The sequence below is a fragment of the Larus michahellis genome, chromosome 8 (genome assembly GCF_964199755.1).
Source record: "Larus michahellis chromosome 8, bLarMic1.1, whole genome shotgun sequence".
Classification (NCBI taxonomy): Eukaryota; Metazoa; Chordata; class Aves; order Charadriiformes; family Laridae; genus Larus; species Larus michahellis.
The window spans coordinates 26,990,810-27,001,077 of record NC_133903.1 but is presented as its reverse complement, the minus strand read 5'-3'; the positions used below and the strand labels follow the sequence as shown (position 1 = coordinate 27,001,077).

Sequence of the window (10,268 nt, the reverse complement as noted above, 5' to 3'; positions counted from 1 at the left end):
CTGTACTCTGGTGTTCCTGCAATGCTGGCCATTAACCTTCAACTGAAGCGGCAGTTTTTGCATAAGGTGCATTGTCATCACAGTGCTTTATCTTTATTTGCAAGTATCAATACACACCGCAAGAAAGGTCTTTTTAAATGTGGCATCCAGCACTTAGTCTTCAAAAAGAAAACAACAATAATTAAAAAGAAAAATCATCCCTAAGCCATGCATAACATATTTAACCATTTACAATAAGAAACAAAACAAGACAAGAAAGTTTGTAATTGTAGCATCAGCAATAATGAGTTTTTCAAGAATACATTTTCGCAAAATGGAGAGAAATGCAAAGGAATTTGCAAGAGCCATTTAGCTATTTCAAAAGATGGGAAATTATAATGTACAATTAAGTTCAAGGCTAAGCCTGACAAAAAGAAAGGGAAAACTGTACTCCTAGTACAGTCCAGGAGTTCATTATTTAACAAGCAAGTACCAGTAGCTTGACTAATTATTGATTAAGATTCACATTTTTTTCCTTTTTACTAAAAAGCAAAGTGGTATTAAGGCAGAGAATTTACTCAATTATGAGTAAAAGCATTTTTGAAAATCCTTTGTTCTTATTAATTCATATCATATCAATTCAATTCATATCATCTAATCTAGTTCCACCCCCCTGCCCTGGGCAGGGACACCTCCCACCAGCCCAGGCTGCTCAAAGCCCCATCCAGCCTGGCCTTGAACACCTCCAGGGATGGGGCAGCCACAGCTTCTCCGGGCAACCTGTTCCAGTGTCTCACCATCCTCATAGTGAAATATTTCTTCCTAATACCTAATCTAAATCTCCCCTCTATTCAGTTTAAAACCATTACTCCTCATCCTATTGCTCCATTCCCTGATCCAGAGTCCCTCCCCAGCTTTCCTGCAGGCCCCCTTTAGGTACTGGAAGGGGCTCTAAAGTCTCCCCGGAGCCTTCTCTTCTCCAGGCTGTTTACAGCCCCAACTCTCTCAGCCTGTCCTCCTAGGAGAGATGCTCCAGCCCTCTGAGCATCTTTGTGGCCCTCTGCTGGACTCACTCCAACAGGTCCATGTCCTTCTTATGTTGGAGGGTCTGTGGTGGGGTCTCACCAGAGCAGAGTAGTGGGGCAGAATCACCTCCCTCGACCTGCTGGACACACTTCTTTTGATGCAGCCCAGGATTCAGCTGGCTTTCTGGGCTGTGAGTGCACATTGCCAGCTCATGTTGAGCTTCTCAGCTACTAACACCCCAAGTCCCTCTCCTCAGGGCTGCTCTCAATCCATTCTCTTCCCAGCCTGTATTTGTGCTTGGAATTGCCATGACCCACCTGCAGGACCTTGCACTTGGTCTGGTTGAACTTCATGAGGTTTGTACAGGCCCACCTCTCAAGCCTGTCCAGGTCTCTCTGGATGGCATCCTTTCCCTCCACTGTGTCGACTGCGCCACACAGCTTGGTGTCATCAGCAAACTGACAGTCCCAACATCCATATCGCCAAGAAAGATGTTAAATAGTACTGGTCCCAGTACTGACTCCTGAGGACCACCACTTGTCGCTGCGCACTGCTTCGACATTGAGCTGTTGACCACAACCCTTTGAGTGTCACTTCAGGTCCTCAGCTGGTCTCGAGCCTTATCTTCTCCTACAGTGGGTAGTTCCTCATTCTCCCAGTCCTTATCTTGGCCTTCTGCGACTTGGGCAGTGTGGCTAGAGCCCTTTACAGGTAAAGACTGAGGCAAAAAGAACTTACAGATTTATATAATATTGAATATTTTTTCAATCTATTTGTCCAGGTCCTTCAAGTTTGACATAAAGGTCAGAGCATGACTAATACTTCTGAAATACGAGGTAGAAAATAAGACAAGTAGACTAGTTGTTACACAGATGTTTATATCTACCTGCCCATCTCAGGGGTGATTAAATGTTCCTAGAACCCAGCAATGATTCCAACTTGAAGCACAGTTTGACTCAATGAGGACTCAGTTCCATATGAAGATTCAAATCAATTCACAAGCTACTATGTATTTGTACATAAAACGGTTTATCAAAAAACATGACAAGCAAACCCAGGACATCACTCCTTACATATAAATGCAGTCACTTCCGAGACACAAATTAATTAGTAGTTGAAGACAGGAACCAAATAAATTGATTTCAGACTGCAATAGAAATCTGACAGGTGAAATGCAGTTGTCAGAACTGACACTTCAACATGACGCTTGTTTGACTGTTCCTTCCGAGCTGTAACAACAGGATTTCTAGAATAAAAGGATCTGAAGCCCTGACACAAGGGATCAGCACTTCACTGGACAGTTTATGCGGAAGATATCACAGAGTCATTTCTTCATGTGCTGGTATACCGGCTGACATTAGGGTGCCAAATCACCACAACCTCTCCATGAGCGTCAAGAACTGACTCCGCCTGTGCAGCGTAGACTAAGGGATGGGATGAACGCACTGGACACGTTGACTCCAGGCTAAACTGTGCACGGATGCCTACTGCATTAGATTCTTTCCCAAAACAATGACTGAAACTGTGAAGGACTGTTGAAAATGTGCCCCTCAACGTTTTGCCCAAAATGAAACATTTAAGAATTATATTTTTGTCTCTCAGATCTTTTTCTGATATTTTAACCACAAAGTCAGTCTCTTGACTATTTTCTCTCAATTGCTGTATTTTTAGCACAGAAATTTTAAAGGGCTGGTCAGTGTCCACAGGCAGGAGGTGCAAAATGAATTTCCAATGGGCATTTGAACTATTAAGCAGCATTTTGACAAACTCAGCTTCTTTTCAGTACCCACAATGTTACAATTTTTGCAGTTCAAGTCTGCCTTCACTAAATGATCAAGTGAAACTTGTGAGAACATCGACTCTCTTCATTACTGTGACTACAATCAGTAAACATTTTAATAATAAGAAAAAAACCTGTATTAACTACCTTGAGCATACTCCTAATTGCATAATTACTGTATTTCAGTTTTAAAAAAAAAAAATCATAGGCAGACATAATTTTCTACTCAAATAAAGTAGGAATTTTACCTGTTGCTTTGCAAAGAGCGAATGCACCAAAACCAAGAGCTTATCTGCAAAATATTGTAGGGTCAGTTTAGAAATCATAGCAGTTTACAAATGGCTGTATTTTGAAGCGATGTATTAGCAAAATAATTCTCCTTACTTTTCCACCCTTGTTAGATGCAGCTACGTATAGAGATAATTCTCCTAATGTCTGTATCAGAAGCAGTGTAAAATATAAAACCAGCCCATGTGATAACGTTGTCACTAGCTTTGTGGTAATGTTGCTATACAGCTTTTGATATCCAGCTAGCAAGGAACGCTGCAGGTGTTCCATATGGTGATTTTTATATTATTTTTGAGTAACTATGTCTGCATTAATTTGGAAAAACGGCAAAAAAGGTGTAAAGTTGTCTTGAGGGTTTGTTTTTGCCCCAATCTGTCTGCCACAGATCGCTCTGAGATTTGAATGTTTTGAATGCTGGCCAGACCCATGCTTGCTTTGGAAACTACCATTCTTTTGAGAAGACGAAGCTCATAGTCACCTGTCCCTTTAACTGAGTATAGCTACATGGGAAATTGCAAATATTAACTGGTATTAGTAATAACAATATGAAGATTTTGTCATATTACAATGTGATTTAAAGTTCTTAGGGACCAGAACTCTAATATTCTGGCTGCCAATACACATCAAGCTGAATCTGACATTTCTTCACAGCCTTTATTACATGAGCTAGTCAGGTTAAGCTCACTACAGCGCATACTGAGCTGGCAACAGTTGGTAAAGGTGCCCAAGGAATAAAGCGTTAACTGTGACATATATAGAAGGACCATAAAAGAAAGAGGCTCCCTAGGAGAAGAGATAAAAACCATCTCCTGCTGTGGGGAACTGACCCCAGCAGGCTGCCAGATGCCCAGCTGCTTTCCCACGCCTTCTCCTCAACAGGACAGGCAGGCAAAATAAGACAGAAAAGCTTGTGGGTCAAATAATGACACAGGGATCACTTACCCATTACCATCAAGGGCGAAACAGACTTAGTTTGGGAAAAATTAATTTAATTTATCGCCAATTAAAAATAGAGTGGGATGGTGAGAAACAAAGACAAAAACTGAAACGTGTTCCCCCCATCCTCCTGCTCCCTTCCCAGGCTCAACTTTACTCCATTCCTGACTCCTCTGCCTCATCCCCCAAACCAAGCAGTGCAGAGAGAAAGGGGTATGGGCGCTGTGGTCAGTCCATAACAGTTCCTCTGTGCCTCCCTTTCCTCCTCACACTTTGCCCCTGCTCCAGCGTGGGTCCTCTCCATGGGCTGCACTCCTTCGTGATAAACACACTCCAGTATGGGCTTTCCACAGGCTGCAGCGTCCTTCAGTGACTATCCACCTGGTCCAGTGTGAGGTCCTCCATGGGCTGCAGTTCGCAAATATCTGCTCTGGTATGGTCCTTCCCATGCACTGCCGGGAAATTCCTGGACACCATGGAGTCTCCAAGGGCTGCAGTGAAATCTCTGCTCCAGCACTTGAAGCACCTCCTCCTTTCTTCTTCTCTCACCTTGGTGTTGCAGGGCTGATTCTTACCTTTGTTTTTTTGTAACTTGATTCCTCATTCCTGGAGAGAGTTTTGCCTTTTCTTAAATATGTGTTCCCAGAGGTGCCACCAGCTTCACTGATGGGATCAGCTTGTGGCATGCAGTGGGGCCATTGTGGAACCAGCTGGAAGCAGCTGTAAATGGATAGAATTAGTTGTGCCCAGCACAAGGCAGCCCATGGCATCTTTGCACAGAGACCCCCCCACCCCACACCTCCCCTGCTGCCAAAACCTTGCCATCTACACCCTGTACATTTGCTTTCTTGATTTTGCAGAAAATATTACAAGGACATAATATTTTTATATTAACATCGCCTGTAGTTGGTAAAAAGAAATCTTCTCATCTGTTCTCCCCATCACATTTGCTGATATGCATTTTGACATTTTAATAATTTTTCTTGTAAGAAAACAAATTATGGAAATGGAAGATTCTAGACCTTTTCAAATTATGCATAAGAAAAGGAGCATATCTGCCAGGATGCCTCAAAATAGTCAGATTCCCAGTTGTAGTATAAACTTTTGAAAATGTTTACGGATTCTGACAGTTTGCCAATCTTGGCTAAGTGTCTAATCCTTTTGTGGAACAGCATGTCCTAGTTTTTCATTATTTTGGCATAGGAGGGTAAATTGCATGCAAAATTCATCATTTCCTCCTGCTGTCTAAAATCACTTTCTTTGAAAAATAATGTATGGAAATTACTTCCCACTTATAGTTTCCCTTAAACTTGTTCTTGTTGAAAGCTTCCTTCTTTATGCAGACTGGTAAATCAGTATTTGGAAATGGGATAAATGGACCTTTCTCCTTCAATGATGCTTTTCCTAATGCACTTATCTGTACTGTGTAAGTGCCAAAAGCTTACATTCCAGTGGCAATCCCTGCAGGGAATGATGCCAGCAGGGAGAAAGTTGAGGGAGCACAAGGCAAAGAAGTACTACCTCTGTGATGCTATACCTTTATGAATTAAGCGCGTATTTAACTACCTCTGCTTCCCCAGGGGTGAATGAAGGAGTAATTAGTGTAATTTAAGGTCACCAGGAGAAAAGGACTGCTACACGTCAGCAGGTGGAACACTGCTGAGCCCTGTCTGATGTGCTGGAGACAAGGCTTTGTTTCATGCGCTAGGTTTTTCAAACATTTGCATTTGTAGATCTTTCATAATTTTAGGCCCCTCACCTATTAGCAAACACAACAATTATTTCCTGGAAATTCAGTATTCCCAGTTGGCAAGCAGTGATTTCCATATCCTTCTTAGGAGTCCTTCAAGCCTCTCTTTCTCTTCTGTTACCTTGCCTCTTGGAATAAAGCGAGGTCTCTATCTGGCTTTATTCATCCGTACTTTACACAATCTTTGCATGTTTACCAACATATACAGCCTCTTGCTTTGTCAGTAGGTGTGTACATAGCCTTTCTGTCTTTGTGCACCTTCCTTTCGTACCCTCCATACAGGTAGCAAGAAAACAGAGAATAAATGCCTTCCTCTTCACTGGCCCACCCTTCTGGACTGAGTCAGAGTGCCAGCAGCAAAGCACAGAGAAGCAATGTGTTTGTGCTTGGTGGTCTCCTTACAGGGAATAGAGGCACCTATTTAAAGGCAATAGTATTAAACATGCGCTAAGGTCCCAGTGCCATCTGTTCCTCGACCTTCCCAGATATTTAGGTTGTTACTCTATTGAATTAATTTCTAAATGCTGTTGAGCATTCTTCAAAAATTAGATTTTTCACTTACTGATGCATTCTTAGCTCTGACACTTTTTGACAAACTGTCCAGTAAAAATATATCAATTAACATGAAAATCGCATCCCGAATTTTTGCTGTTGAGTGTTCCATCCATGCATCCGATGGCTTGATATTTTTAGCTACTCACTTATGTGAATCATTCGCCATTGCAGCCCACAGTTTAAGAAATTTTTCCCCTCTTATTTATTAGATATAACTACATTGTCTGAAGTGTGATTGTTTTTAATTATACAAACAACATATTTTCTGGTTCAGTGTTGCAGATTTTCAGCTGAATGCCTTCAGTAAAGCCAGCAAATAAAGCTGAATTTCCCATAATTTATCCTATAGAGACAGAGAAATAAAAGCTGCAAAACAGCCAGTGTTCCTGCAGAAGAATTAATCTTTTTTCTGTTTAGTTATGGCAAACAATCCACCTGGATACTTCTTGCTAACTGTATTCAGTGGGCATAAAAATATTTTAATTTGATGACATGTGGTTTTTAACATACAGAAATGCATGTAGTATGGGTTTTTTAAAGTTACTGCATATGTTGCTATAATTAATATTACTTACCAAAGTAATCTGCTTGAGAAGGATCCTTTCCTGGATCTTCTTTGGAAGGACCCTTTCCTAGATCCTCACCAGAAGAGTTCTCCCCGACTGTGTCTAGCTTTATCTGATCTTTATCAGAAGAGGCAGGGGAACAAACTGACCTCTTATTTTGCTTCCTGGTCACCAGAAGAACTTGTACCAGTACTGATGGGGTTGGAGTAGCGGCAGTACTCATTGTCAGAACAGCTGGAGGTGCTCAATGTTGAAATAGTCACAGTTGTCATTGTCGGAGCAGCTGGAGTAGTGGCAGTGCATTTCTTACACCACCTACTCCTTCACCAAGATTTAGTGAGAAACCACCCCTGCAACACATGCAGGAAAATCAACAATAAAATCATGATTTTAAGAAAGTAACAATCATTTCCGAAATCAATAAGGCTTCCATCCCCTAGCCCTGATGGCATCAATTTGGCATGAGCATTAAAGGCAAAGTAAACTTTCCAAAGGTGAAATTAAAAGTGTAATTCATAATAGAATCCATTATGCGACGCCTGAGGTGTGCAGGTAAAGTAGTTATCCAATCAATCGCAGTATGGATCAGAATTAAACACAACAGCAGAACAGCACATTTAAACCAATGCATACAAACACAAAGAACAAATAAATTACACAACACATAAGGCAGGTTAAGCAGCGTTGTATCAACTAACTTTAAACAAAAGACATGATGCAATATTCTGTCCAAGAACAACATGATGTGAGCTATCTTAATTTCCAACCCCCTAAGACGCTCATAGAAAAAAAATCCAATATTCTCTCAACGGGGCAAGCAGGAACTTGAACTATTCAGGAAATCTATCAGAGCCCTGGTCGAGGCCCGGTCGTGCCCCACATTGGGTGCCAATAAATCTGTTGTGGTTTGGGCCAAACTGGCCACTAACAAACAACAGATGTTCTCTTTTACCTCTTTCCCCTTCAGAGAAGGGAAAGCATCTCCCTTCAGGGAGAGAAGGACGAGAGAGAAAAGAGACTTATGAGTTTAGAAAAGAAGCTAAATTACTTTAATGAAAATTTTATAAAACAATAAAAAGAAGATAATGAAATATGTACAATACATACAAAACCATATTGAGCTCCCAGGATGACAATCACATCACTGGCAGGCACCGGGAAAGTCCTAGACTGGACTCTGATGGACGGGAACTGAATTCTGAATCTGGATTCAGGAACGCACAGGTCAGGATCAAAGGCAGACAAACAGGCAGAACCCTCCTCAGATAACAGTCATGGAAGCAAAAGAGGGCTAGCCCCTCTGGTCCCTCAGCTTTTATACCAAGCAGGTTGCAGCTGGGATGGAATGCCCTGTTGGTGAGTTTTGGGTCACCTGTGCTGCCCCTGCTCCCCACAGCTGCGACCCCTCTACGTTCTTCCACTTCCAGCCCTCTCATTTGGTATATGACAAAGTTAGCTGAGCTTGGTTTTTATAGCAATAAGTATAAGCAAGAGCCTCTCTGCATACCATTCCTTGGCATAAATTATAAACAATCAGGTGTCATCACTCTGGAAGCGCACAGTGTCTGAAAAATGTGCTGTTAGTTTCAGAGAGTTCAGTTAGTTAGAAGAGTAACTGAAAAGTAAAATTACTGAAAAGGAAGTTGGTTGTGTTTAACCTCAAACCAGGACATCTCAAAAACCGCCCGTCAGTTAGTTTTAAGAAAAAAATAGTACTTTTATGGCATGGAAAAAAAATTGACCGATCGTTCATATAAGCAAATTAAGTAACTCTAGGTACAAACATAAGAATTTGACTCAGATAATTTTTTCAGATTAATATAAAAAGTGAGTCCAGATTTTCATGCTATTCGTAGATATTTAGGGCTGGAAGGAACTTAAGGAAAGCTGGGTCTTTCTCTTGCTCTTAAGCAGGACTTGGTATAACCCTGACATATTGATATAATTCGTATTTATAAGTTCCACTGACTTGAGAGATTGCAAGCTCGACTTCTTTATTAACTAGAGATTGATGATCATCATAGTTAGAAATAATTCTCTAATATTCAATTTAATCTTTCCTGATGGCAAAAATATGTAATTTTGGTAGGGTTTGGGGTTTGGTTCTTTTTTTTTTTTCTTTTTTTCTTCTAATCTGAGTGGATGTGGGCATTGTGTGACACTTGCTTTCCTTTTAGCAATCTTCTCTATGTTTGTTCATTGGAATGTCTTCCACATGTCTGTTTTCTCTTTCCTAATTTTTCATGTATACTTGCTGTACTACTTGCATGGCTGTATGAACACCTCGGAAATATATCATGCTGTGTCTTCTCCTGAGGCGGGTTGTAAAATTGCGCAGGAACCCCGAGGCTGTATGCAGGGCTTGATCGGGGAAGCCTTGGAGCCCCAGGTGTGCTACGTGATGCCCCCGCTCAGTGGAAGCTTCATCTTCCACCGAGGCTGAAGGTGAACTGGAGACTGTGCAGCAGGGGCAACCGTGGTGTGGAATAAACATTTTGCTCTACTTCTGAGACGTTAAGCTGCAACTGTGACAATCCAGTCCCATCAGCTAAATGAAGACAGTTTGGTCACACAGTGGAAATCTGGTTTAATTTTATGACCAGGGCCCATTTCAAACACCTGTTAAACATAGGATATGGTCATTTGGAGGCAATGTTGAGTCCTCAGTTTTTTTGTTGCTAAGCTACTGTAGTTCTACTTGCACTAAAAATATCATATCGGGTGATGGACAAATCTGCAGAATAGCTGTGACAAATTACAAAAATCACTGCAAATGATGGCAAAATTACAAAATGGTGTCACAGTAGGTAGAGAATTGAAAATAATCTTAAAAGAGTGAAATTGCTTTTTCACAGTTATTTCTGAATCCAGGTTTGTATTTCCATACCCAGCAGTCTTTTCAAAGAAACAGATCATGTTTACTACCTAATTAATGTAGCAGCATTTCATCTGTGGTTTACCTGCACCTGAAACTAATATTATAGTGAAGTTGCCGCATTCTTTCAGCACTTAATTTCAGCAGTACTTTTCTTCTGATGTAGTTGAGGGAAAATGATTACCTGGGAGAGCCAATGCTATATTGCATACTGTCTATTATTGCGATTGATACAATTTATTAGTAATAAATCCAAAATTTTAGTTGACAACCGGTTTGCAAACAACCAGGTAATATTTTGAGGTTTCTTTTTAAGTTTATCTTGCTGAGTTTTTTTCAAAATGTCACGTTCTCTCTCAGATTAGGTAGATAGCTGGAATTGTAAATTTATGGGTATTCTGGCCAATTCCTACTTATATCAATTAAATTTTTACCCTAATTCATAGGTTAGTTCTGCCGTGCCTTCATAATCTCTTGCTTTATCTTTGTTTTTTATGTCCCGTATGTACGTAC

At 40.9% G+C, this 10,268-nt stretch overlaps 1 long non-coding RNA gene across 1 annotated transcript; it reads right to left on the bottom strand.

Annotated features, from left to right (window-relative positions):
* Nucleotides 1-2,280: 2,280 nt before the first annotated feature.
* Nucleotides 2,281-8,103, bottom strand: LOC141747632 (uncharacterized). The gene is made up of 3 exons (XR_012588783.1): nt 7,988-8,103; nt 6,890-7,230; nt 2,281-4,729 (listed from the first exon to the last, which is right to left on the bottom strand). It is a non-coding gene; the product is annotated as an uncharacterized LOC141747632 (long non-coding RNA).
* Nucleotides 8,104-10,268: the final 2,165 nt, after the last annotated feature.